The 12072-nt window shown below is 35.6% G+C and overlaps 1 protein-coding gene and 1 long non-coding RNA gene across 2 annotated transcripts in view; one reads left to right on the forward strand and one right to left on the reverse strand.

Moving 5' to 3' along the window:
- The window catches only part of LOC139961170 (uncharacterized), a 176080-nt gene that overhangs the window by 19789 nt on the left and 144219 nt on the right, over positions 1-12072 (forward strand). The window lies entirely within an intron of this gene.
- LOC139961222 (uncharacterized) overlaps positions 738-12072 on the reverse strand; it is a 70480-nt gene continuing 59145 nt past the window's right edge. Inside the window, exon 2 of the long non-coding RNA XR_011790788.1 lies at positions 738-3813. This is a non-coding gene — a long non-coding RNA (uncharacterized lncRNA). The remainder of the gene's footprint in view (positions 3814-12072) is intronic.

Genomic DNA, 12072 nt, shown 5'->3' on the forward strand with positions numbered 1-12072 from the left:
TACATCAGAACATCAGATACGATCAATTCAATATATCAAGTCATGATCGAGAAGCTCTGTGTGGTTATGTTTGCTCCATATAATCAAATTACCCTCACTTCGTTCAGTTTTGCCTTTATTGGATGTCAACTCCCAGCTACAACCTAGCTTAGTAACGTTAAGTCCATTTTTTGTTCATACGATTTTGCTGCAAATAATGCCCTGCACCCATCGTATCATCTGCAATGTATGTATATATGTAATTCCATTTTTTTAAACTATGATATACATATATTCTGTAAAGAAACATTTAGGCTGACTGGCTGACATGAAAGTCGAAAGCATAAGAAATGAAAGTGACAATAAGATAGAAAACTGACTCAAGGAAATTGCGTATTTGCCTACTATAATCATTCTTAAATATATTACATCGTTATTTGTTCTGCTAGAATATAACTGAAATAAACGGTTTCCATTCATTATCAAGTAAAGACTAAGCTGGTGATTGGACCACCTGCTTGAAATCACAGCAATTGAACAGAAACTACCCAAAGTTACGAAATTTGCTAATCCTTCTTTTATAATTTTCTTCGTTCTTCTGTTAACAATTCTTTGTTTAAACACTGTTACAAACTTTGTCATTCAAATTTCGAGATGGAAAGTTTGCAGTCCATTTTGGCTACTTTCAATGTTTCTTCTATATCATGGTACCGGAGAACTTTGGCTTTATGTCTATTTTTGTTACATATCGTTTCCTATATTGTAAGTAAGTTTGGGGTTATTTTTTTTCACTTGTTACATTCACTTTATTTTGACGCATTGATATTGTTAGTAACGATGAACGACGACATAGCAAAGATGAGATAACAATTTCATGAACACTCAATGCTACCCATGCAATTGTACAATTTTGGTACTACCAGCTTGGTAAAATACTTTGAGTGTTATCATTTAATGCATCAATATATTTTAACGGTATCAAACTTTAAAATAATCAGAAAAGGTAGAAGCGCAGTTATGTCTCTCTACTTGACTGTGCTAGTGTTTACTTTCTAAGTTTTTTTTTCGTTGACAATGAGCTTCTCATGGTTTAATGGTCCCGTAAAAAAGCACTTGTTGATATAAGCTATACACAGACAAATATATACATTTAAAATATCGCATAACAGTACCGTAATAAATAGTCAATGAAGGTGCTAAACATATATATCGAATAGCTACTAATTGTTATCATCATATTTGCTAAGTTGAATTGAAACAGGTAGTGGCGATCCAGAATAGCAACTCCATGATGAAGTGATTAGTCAGCCGGTAACTATCAGTGATCATTGATATATCAAAACAATTTGTATGTAAACGTTTCTTATTGCCGTTCCAATAACTTTTGATGAGATGTATTAAATTTCCAAAAATGGAGTTGAGTGTATATTTTTAAACGCTTGTCTATAGGTCAATACAGTTTGCGTTATTGGTTTCCATGTACATCAGAACATCAGAAATGATCAAATTCAATATATCAAGTCATGATCGAAAAGCTCTGTGTGTTTTGCTTGGTCCATAATCAAATTACCCTCACTTCGTTCAATTTTGCCTTTATTGGATGTCAACTCCCAGCTACAACCTAGCTTAGTAACGTTAAGTCCATTTTTTGTTCATACGATTTTGCTGCAAATAATGCCCTGCACCCATCGTATCATCTGCAATGTGTGTATATATATAATTCCATTTTTTAAACAATAATATAAATATCTTCTGTAAAGAAACATAAGGCTGACTGGCTGACATGAAAGTCGAAAGCATAAGAAATGAAAGTGACAATAAGAAAGAAAACTGACTCAAGGAAATTGAATATTTGCCTACTATAAACATTGTTATATATATTGTCTCGTTATTTGTTCTGCTAGAATATAACTGAAGCAACCCATTTCCTGCATATTAACCGAATAAATACTAAGCTGATGATTGGACCACAAGCTTGAAATCACAGCAATTGAACAGAAACCACCCGAAGTTACGAAATTTGCTAATCCTTCTTTTATAATTTTCTTCGTTCTTCTGTAAACAATTCTTTGTTTTCACACCGTTACAACCTTTGTCATTCAAATTTCGAGATGGAAAGTTTGCAGTCCATTTTGGCTACTTTCAATGTTTCTTCGATATCATGGTACCGGAGAACTTTGAGCTTTATAACTAATTTATTCACATATCGTTTCCTATATTTGTAATTAAGTGTGGGGTTCACTTTTTTTCACTTGTTACTTTCACTTTATTTTGGCGCATTGACATCGTTAGTAACGATGAACGGCGACATAGCAAAGATGAGATAACAATTTCATTAACATTTAATGCTACCCATACATTTGTACATTAAACTTAAAAGTTTGGTACTACCAGTTTGGTATAATACTTTGAGTGTTATCATTTAATGCATCAATATATTTTAACGGTATCAAACTAAGAAAAAAAACTAACAAATAAACAGAAAAGGTAGAGCGCAGTTATGTCTCTGGACTTGACTGTGCTAGTGTTTACTTTCTACGTTTTTTCGTTGACAATAATTAATCATGGTTAAATGTTCCCTTAAAGAAGCACATGTTGATATAAGCTATACACAGACAAATATATACATTTAAAATATCGCATAACAGTACTGTAATAAATTGTCAATGAAGGTGCTGAACATATATATCGAATAGCTACCAATTGTTATTATCACATTTGCTATGTTGAGTTGAAACCGGTAGTGGCGATCCAAATTAGCAACTCCATGACGAAGTGATTAGTCAGCCGTTAACGATCGGTGATCATTGATATATCAAAACAATTTGTATGTTTACGTTTCTTATTCCAATAACATTTGATGAGATGTATTAAATTTCAACTAATGGATATTTTGTCTTAAGGAATATTCGTACATTTCTTGTTCTTTCTTTGGTGTGTAAAAGTAAGTTGGCCTGACGTTTCTTTGGTGATAAATTCATTTTGGGTTATAAATTAATTTTCGAAATTTGAATTTCTCTTGACTGTAAGAATTCCTTAAGAATGGATATTTCCAATAATGTTAAATGCCGGTACACAAATCTAAACTGTTCATAAAAAATCAGCTTATACTTTAACAAGTTCAGTAGTTTTGATATTTTAACACTCTTATCAACAATCACAATTTCATTTTAATTTCCGAACCATGTTCATCCAATGGAAAATTAAACGCAACGAAAATCGTTTAGCATCATTTTATGGTAAATACAGAGGTATGAAGTTGATATCATTGTAGTTTATAATTACAACTAATCTGTCTGGTGAAATCATTATATATGGAAGAGTAATATGAGCATGAAATAATTAAATTTCCGTGTTTTCATTTCATTTTCTAGCGTTGCTGTTTGTCTTACTTTATTCAACTTTCTTATTGAAATAATACTACATATTGCTTTAAGGATACTACTTATTGCTTTAAATTAATTTTCTGTTTTAAGAATTCCTTAAGAATGGATATTTCCAATAATGTTTAATGCCGGTACACACAAATCTAATCTGTTCATAAAAATTCAGCTTGTATTTTAACAATTTCAGTAGTGTTGATATTTTAACATTCTTATCAGCAATCACAATTTGATTTTAATTTCCGAACCATGTTCATCCAATGGAAAATTAAACGCAACGAAAATCGTTTAGCATCATTTTATGGTAAATACAGAGGTATGAAGTAGATATGATAGTAGTTTATAATTATAACTATTCTGTCTGGTGAAATCATTAAATATGGAAGAGTAATATGAGCATGAAATAATTAAAATTCCGTGGTTTTATTTCATTTCTGGCGTTGCTGTTTGTCTTACTTTATTCAACTTTCTTATTGTGTGATGACAATAAGATATCCATGGATGCATTTACAACATCACTTTACCATAGATTTGTTTTCTTTAAGAACTTCGAAAAATTTGTTTATTTACATCGAAACTGAATAAAACGACAAGGCTATAGCCTGACAAAAGTGTTAATTTTAGGCATAACATTCAGTTTAACGAAATTGTTACGGATTCCGTAAATGAGGCTTCCAGACGTGTATACCCTCCTAAAACTGATACGGTAAAGTGTATAGTCCATCAAAACTGAGAGAAACAGTCAGAAATTAAGTTAAATAACGATAATGATAATAGCTTGTTTTGGGGGAAAACCTATGTTGTGACAATCACTTACCCATGTGTAATACATCATCACTTTAACCTGCACTTCCGAGATATAAACAGTCGAAGACTTTAAGGGTCAAATGTCCAAGCCGAATATTGGTAATTAGTTAAAGTCAAGTTTCAAGAGAAAAAAGGAAAATGGGGAACTTTGGGGAAAACATTACATATTTCCAAATAAATTAGCTGCAAAACGTAAACATGTTTGAGAATATATTTGAAAATTTCAAGCAAGAAATATCCTCTACAACACTAAGATATTTTCTTAGAAAATACTCAAATCCCTGGCCTGTGGTGCTCAAGGAAGTTGGTGATGTATAGCAACGTTGGACAAAACCCTACCCACCCACCTCTACTACATGTAGCAACTGTTCAAAATAAGCGTATGGTTATTGTTCTTCAGTATTTTCGTAAATTATTCGTAACTATTTAGTGAACGTTTTTTTTTTGGGGGGGGGGGGGGTAAACAATGCAATGGCGCCCTGCATGCAAGCACACGTGGAAACGAATATAAGTTTTTATATAAAAACAAAATCACTTTAAGATGAATTTAAGTTACATATCAGTTACTCCAAGCCAACCTGGAAACATTTCGACGTTTGAGTCCACACCGTGGCTTTCAGAGGAACGCAGCGTATGTACTTATCATCTTATCCCTACATGTAATTGACTGAAATGATATATTAAAACTATTAGAACAAAATTGAAATTATTGCATTTAAAAAAAAACGATCTTAGTATCTTAGGGTCTAAATTAATAGCCAAGAACTTTCACCCTCTCCCATAGAATTGAATAAAATTAATTTGGATAAATGGGCATTTCTATGTACAGTAAACAAGTAAGAAGGGGTACAATTGTTAGTAACATCGCTGTCAATCCTTAGAATGTTTGTTGCCTAAGCTCAATGAGGCCATCGTCAGGTAATCAGTCATCTTTTGTTATTACGTAATCCACGAACCTAATCTTCTTAGAAAGAACATTCCATTTGTTTAACTTAATCTGCTGTTATTCTAGCACTGACTCTCCTTTGAATTAATTCCAAATTTAATACAAAAGATGGTGAGAAAATACATCCCCAAACGCCCTTATAATAAACCACACGTAACAACCATTCTACAAATCCTCCTATTAGTGATAGGGCCACCTATACGTGTATCTATCTAACACCGTCTTCGTAACGCATAGCAATAATAACATTATTTTTGTACGTGCTTTCAAGTCAGTAATACGAATCCCCTTTCCCACCAGATTGTAATATTTGTTAATTTCCATCGAAAAGAATAAAACCACAAGGCCATAGCCTAAACGGCGTTGTAACCTATTCCTTTTCCCATTTGAAAAGATTCGTTCATATTATTTGTTACATAACACAGTGCTCATGCTCATACTGCTCAATGACATACACGCACGTCACTGTAACATGATCTTAGCCTACAGCAGGACTTTCCAACCACGAAACGTACACAAAATATTACTTTTTTTTTTATCAGATTTGCGTATTGCAACTTAATGGATAATATGTAAATTTACGACATATAAGCAATATGCAATCTTCACTGTTTGGGAAAGAAAACAATATTACCAATCATAATTGAAGAAAGAATTTCCTTTCTTTGTGCGGGAAGTAAAAGAGATGGCGCTAGTTAAGTTATAGTTTCGTATGTATATTATTTAATATATTAAATATTTAGATGGTAGTTGTAAGCTTCTGTAGGTACATTTTGTAGGAGAATAGCGACTCATTGGGCCACTGGACATGGGCTGCGCACATACCGGTCACAGATAGTGTTTCGGCCCACCGACGCCACCTAGAACGCTTCTAGTCGATCTCTGACCAGCCGACCCTCCTACTATCCTCCCGGGTTCGTTTACGACAACAAGGGAGACATGGCGCGGGATCCTAGGCCCCAAAAAGCACCATACCTACAGCCGGATGTATTATCGCCTCCAGCCTGTCTCGAACCCTAGCCACGGTTTATGCTATGTCGGTCCAATCTATTTCCGCGAAACTTGATAAGCTTGTAGCCTCTCTAGAAACGTGAGTTGATCACTAGCGGTAGATACACTTTCGTTCCTTATTGAAGAAGAGATCGTTTGAAACATACTTGCAAAGTTTCAAGTCACACTAATAGGGCAGGCTCCTGTGCGCCTTTTGACAACGGTCACTGTCCTCCTAGCAGTCCTGATCAATAGATTATGTATAGCGCCATTGACACTGTAACATATATCTCTGGTCCTAATGTGCGTTATCAATAAACTTTATATAGATCTCTTAATCAAAGTAAAACGATCGCACTATAGGCGGCACACTATGGCAAAACTGACGAAAATAAACCCCGAACGATTCGTGAATCACAGTATCAGTGTTAGTTTAAAGTAGGCACTACAGTGTACAATCGCGGATGAGAACATGTCGCTATGTCGGTAAATGGGATGGGCAAAATTGGAAGCTGTTACACTACACATGGATTAAATTAGTGTAGGATGGCGATGATTGCATATTCCCTTATGAAGAGGGTCTAGCCCGACTGTTAGAATGTTAGATATCATGAAATGTATTATTCTCCTTTATTATTTTAGGAATTTAATATGCTTCTCCCACCCCTCCCCTTCCCTTCCCAGACACACGTAGTAACGTCACGGATATATACCGATACATCATTTCTTAATGACATGTATGCTAATAAAATATTCCATCGACAGAATAGCAAACCTCGATGTTGACATCGAAGCTGTATGGAAAGCTAAAGCGACTGGAGACAAAAACCTAACTAGATATGGTTATGAACAGTCCAACTCATATGCCACCTGGAACTATGTTAAATGGGCTAAGACGATTACAAACTTACCCATTGTTGTAAAAGGCGTCATATCACGTGAGTAAAGAAAGTCGTAGGTGGTCGAAGCAGTAAATGTGGGTGAGAAGGGTGGGGGGGGCTACGGGGAAATGTTTCCAGAAAATAAACAGAAGTGTAAAAAAATATAAGTAAAAACAAATAAAACGAAATATATTTAAGTGTACTAACCTATATAGACCGATGAAAGGGGGGGTGGGGCTGGGATTGAGAGTGGATGAAGTTGTTGGTTTACGTGCCCAGGGGCCTGTTTCACCAAACTCGACTGACGCACACGGGACTTAGTGCTTTGTGAAACAGGCCCCAGGTACTCTTATCTTTGGTGGCTTTTCTTAAAACAGGTATTTCACACCGTGTATACAGGAATGAAACGTAGTATGGCAATGTTAATCAGAAATAACAGTGGAAAGCGGCAGCAAACGGATTTTAAGAGAAATAATATATTAAACTTATGCATCTATCGGCCAAATCAAGATCAGAAAATCTACTGGGAAGTTAGTAATGATTTTCCTGCCGGTTTTCTTTTGTTGATTTCCCTATACCAAGAACACGAGAAAATTTGTATCGTTTAGTCTAATTGTGAGATTTAAATGGTACCAGTATATTATGTTTTCTACTACCGATTGATAAAGTCAGTTTTCATTATCTCTATGATATATATATATATATTGGTATAATATATCGGTAATTCATTACTCAACTTTAAATGATTGCTTTATTAATGACTGTTTGCTTGCTTTCATGATTGACTGATTTAATTAATTAATGAATGAATTGATTGATTGACTTATATACTTTCTTAGCAACTGAGTAAAGTTATCTGCTTCTAGGCTACATAGACTACTAACTACAAAAGCTATGTTAATGTAACAAAGGGGAAATTGTTTTTCCAACAAATTATATTCGACGACATAGTGAATTACCAAAAAATACAGTGCTTTTTACTAGCACGCTTACTATTGTTTTCTTGGGGGGGGGGGGGGCTATTTATCACTCACATGAAAAACTTTCAATTGTGCACTTCATTCCAACTGAGCATTCAGAATGAAGTGAACAATTAAACATTTTGCAGAAAAATGTTGAGTTGACGAGATATGATAAGTTGTCAATTAAACATTTTGCAGAAAAATGTCCAATTGACGAGATAGGCTATGATAAGTAATTGTCAATTAAACATTTTCAGAAATTTTTTCAATTGCTCAGTTAAAGCAACTGAGCAATCCAACATTTTTCTGATTTTGAAAAGATTTTATCTTGTTATCTAAACAATTTACTGAAAAATGTCAACTTATGGGGCAAAGTTTTTCTTATTGATGGCACTTTTAAGCTTCCGTAGATAAACATTGCGTGTTTTAATCGTATACCATACAATGTATATCCTGAACTTACTTGAAGCTAGCGAGCAGGGTCAACCCAACCAATAGCAAAATTAATACATGAATTAACCGAATTGAAGCTGGCGAACTTTGTACAGTAATTCTATTAGAATTTTTTTTTTAGAGTATTCAAAATCATACGAAGTTTTGTATGGTGGAGTATAAGGATCGCGAGATACAATTTCTCAATGTGACAAGGAAAACGTGGTAAATATCACTGATCAAAGGTAAATTTTGACCGAAAATTTTAGGTCAATCACAAATTACAAGAATATGTGAAAATGAGAGTGCGACAGTCGGAAAATTAGAGTGCGACAGTTGGAAAAATTAGAGTGCGACAGTCGGAAATTCCGACTGTGGCACTGAAATTTTCCAACTATCGTCAGTTTTACCAAGATTGGGGGGGGGTGAGACACCCCCACACCCCCCTCTAGCGACGTCCCTGCACACATACACATACACACATACATAACAAATTAACCACGGTAAACCCTGGATTGACCGGAAAAGTTTGGGAACGGGAATTCTCGGGATATGAAAAAGACGTTAGCATTCTTAACAGAGTTTTGCTGTAGTGTGCCAATGACTCTTTGTATATACAAAACACATATTTTCCATTTTAAAATGGAATACAATGCATGGCCCCAGTCTTAGCTTTGGTATTGATAACACGTATTTGATGTTTATTGAACAAAACTTGAAAAACTAGGTTTAAATGAAAATACATTGCATTGACTATTAAGATACTGATAAACCTGGATCCGGTCAAAAAAAAGAGTCTGGATAATCGTAGTTTTACTTTATAGTATTGAACGAGGAATAGGGTTATTTTGTAAACTGAACTAAGGTTTTCCAATATAGCTGAGAAACTGTCTAACCTGTGCCAAATTGGTTTCCATCAAAAGTGAATCCTTTTATGAAGATTCGTGACTCGTCCACAGCAAAGACGGTTCCCTTTGCTCCCCAGTGGAACCTGCAAATGCAAATGTTCCAATCTCAGTACCATGATAACGACCACTTGCTAGCTGTAGGACTGTCGAGAAGAGAAGGTGCAAAACATAAATTTATGGAAAACAAGTGATTCTTTTGTTTTCTTCACCAGGCTTTTTCATCTTATTTTTTTTTTAATTTTCCCTCTTATTTTTTTTTTAAATTTTCCCTCAAATTATCATTGTGGTATATTCATCAATGTTGTAGATTGCATATTTCTTTTTAAGGCATTGAAGACTCGCCTCAAACCGTGTGCCGCGCTCTGAAAAAGTTACCTTTCCGTTACTTGCAAGTGAAGTTTTCTTCTTGTCGCTACAAAATGCAGACAGTAATGAAACGTGATACCTTGTATCTTTTATCTAGACCTGAGATGTCCATCGCTGCTATATGCACACTGTGTTGTGGGTATTGACCGTAGCTGTATGTATTGACTATACACTAGTGTCTAATTACTGACGGTAGCAAGCTGTGTGTGTATTTCCTGGGATAGGTGGTGGTGTCTAACACTTCTGTTACACCTCATTCGAAACTAGGTCAGATTACTGGCATCAGACGTTTCTTGTGCGCGAGTCTACACACCCTTTAAAGTAGCTACTAATTGGATAGAATGATTTATGGAAGAGCTTCTTCACAAATATAGTTTAACCAAAGAACACTATTGGGTTTTCTGGGAGCATTCACTTTATCTGAAACATAAAATCATAGAATCTTTAGAGGGAAGTTGAGGAACATCGGGAAACACTTTGTAAGGGAAAATTAGGACCATAAGTTACTATATAAGCTTTCCTTTTTTTCAATGTTTCACACAGGTATATGAAGATATAAAAGCACGCAAGGGCATTCTGATAGTATCCGTGGCCTTTATATTCTTGGGGAAGCCACATTTGATATTTAGGTGTAAATTATTTGTTAGGTTTTGTTATCATTATTTGTTCTACATGCCATAAAGGTACCTTTTAGGGGAGGAGGGGAGGGGGGGGGGGGAAATGAGCTGAGTGTGTGGGCTTTAAGGGGACTGTGCTTCAATGTTCCTAATTGAAACATTGGGAAGCTCATATAGGGGCTGAAAATGAAACTGATAGGCCTACACATAACACACATAGACGTAATAAGTATATTTATGTACCGTAGTCTCACATTAGACTGCTACACTGTTCACGCAGGTTAAATCTTAGGAACTATCTATACGTTTATCAGGGGCGTATCCAGGATTTTCTAAACCGGGGGCGCGAATTACTATCTAAGCGGAGCGCCACCATCGGTTGGCGCGCAGCGTACAAGAAAATTTCTGGTTTTGATACCCCCCAGATCACCGGAAATGTCACTTCTCGAGGATGAAATGACCAACCAGATGCACACTTTTGCCTGAGAACCTTTTGAAGATTGTCACCAATAACACATCATGTTGACCTCATCACAACTCATGTGGATCATTGCTTTTTGTAGGTGATTTTACGTCGCGGCCCACAATAACCCGTAAGCCCCACTTTTCAAGGTTTTAAGCGAATTATTTGTTCAGAATTTGAAAATTCACAATTCTCGTGAATAAATTCACTTCAAAACATACCTATAATGTTGCACAAAATTTCATCTATGGACAACCAATACAGAAAAACCTTCTTCACCCCCTAACAGACCGGTCAAAATTGCACGAGTAGAGGGAAGTATGATAAAGAATGGTGGTCAGGGAATTTCCGAAAATTCAGACACAGTTAATAAATAGGTGTACAAATATTCAAACCTCTTATAACGGCTACTATAAAACTTCGTTGAAGGAAATGAAAAATATCATATATTTCGGAAACCGAATACTACACACATCTACAGTTTTGAGGCTGTTCATCCCGGAACGCCATTTTCATGCTCACTAATACGATGTGATATCTGCTGTTCGCTTTAAAAATTCGAATAGTTGAAATGAGACTGGAATAAATAACTATTATCTGTTTATTATGCAAAGCTCCACCAGTGGCGTAACGATGAACCCGGGGGCTCCTGGCCCAACGGGGATCCCCTATCAGGAGGTCCAAGCAAGGGCGTCGGCAAAATTATTTACAAGTAGGTCAAAAAGGTGTAACACACTACTTGCTACTATCTAAGTGCAGCGCCACCTTCGGTTGGCGCGGAGCGTACGACGATTTTTTTGGCCAAAAAATACTCCTAGATCGTCGGAAAAGACACTTCCCGTTCAAGTTGCATTTACACATCGGTTGTTTGGAGATCTCATGTCTTAGGATTTTGACTTTCAATAATTTCAGTAATGCATTATGGGTCCGTATGCAATGAACATAACTAGAGAACTGTTGGTTGGGGGAAATCATTGAAATGTCAAATGCTTTAACTTTTTTTTTTAATTTTTGATTTTCCAGGGGGGGAGTGGGCAAGTGCCCCCTCCCCTACTGTATGGAGTATAATGGGGACTACTGTACAAATACAGTAATCAAACCTTAGCATAGGCCTAATTTCGGCTGAAACTTTGTCTCCATGTAAGCCTAATTTTTACTTACCGGTACCAGATACAACGAAGGCATCTTTATTCTTACCTTTTATTATTATATTTCGATGAAAGCCCTGACTTCATTTTCAAATGAACGCAGTTTCAAGTCTGTTGGGTGTTGGGTTATTGTTTTAGAATTTTTCAAAAAATCATATGTACCGATGTTGTACTCAGTATAACATTGGCT

Source organism: Apostichopus japonicus, chromosome 3, assembly GCF_037975245.1.
Source record: "Apostichopus japonicus isolate 1M-3 chromosome 3, ASM3797524v1, whole genome shotgun sequence".
Taxonomy (NCBI): Eukaryota; Metazoa; Echinodermata; class Holothuroidea; order Aspidochirotida; family Stichopodidae; genus Apostichopus; species Apostichopus japonicus.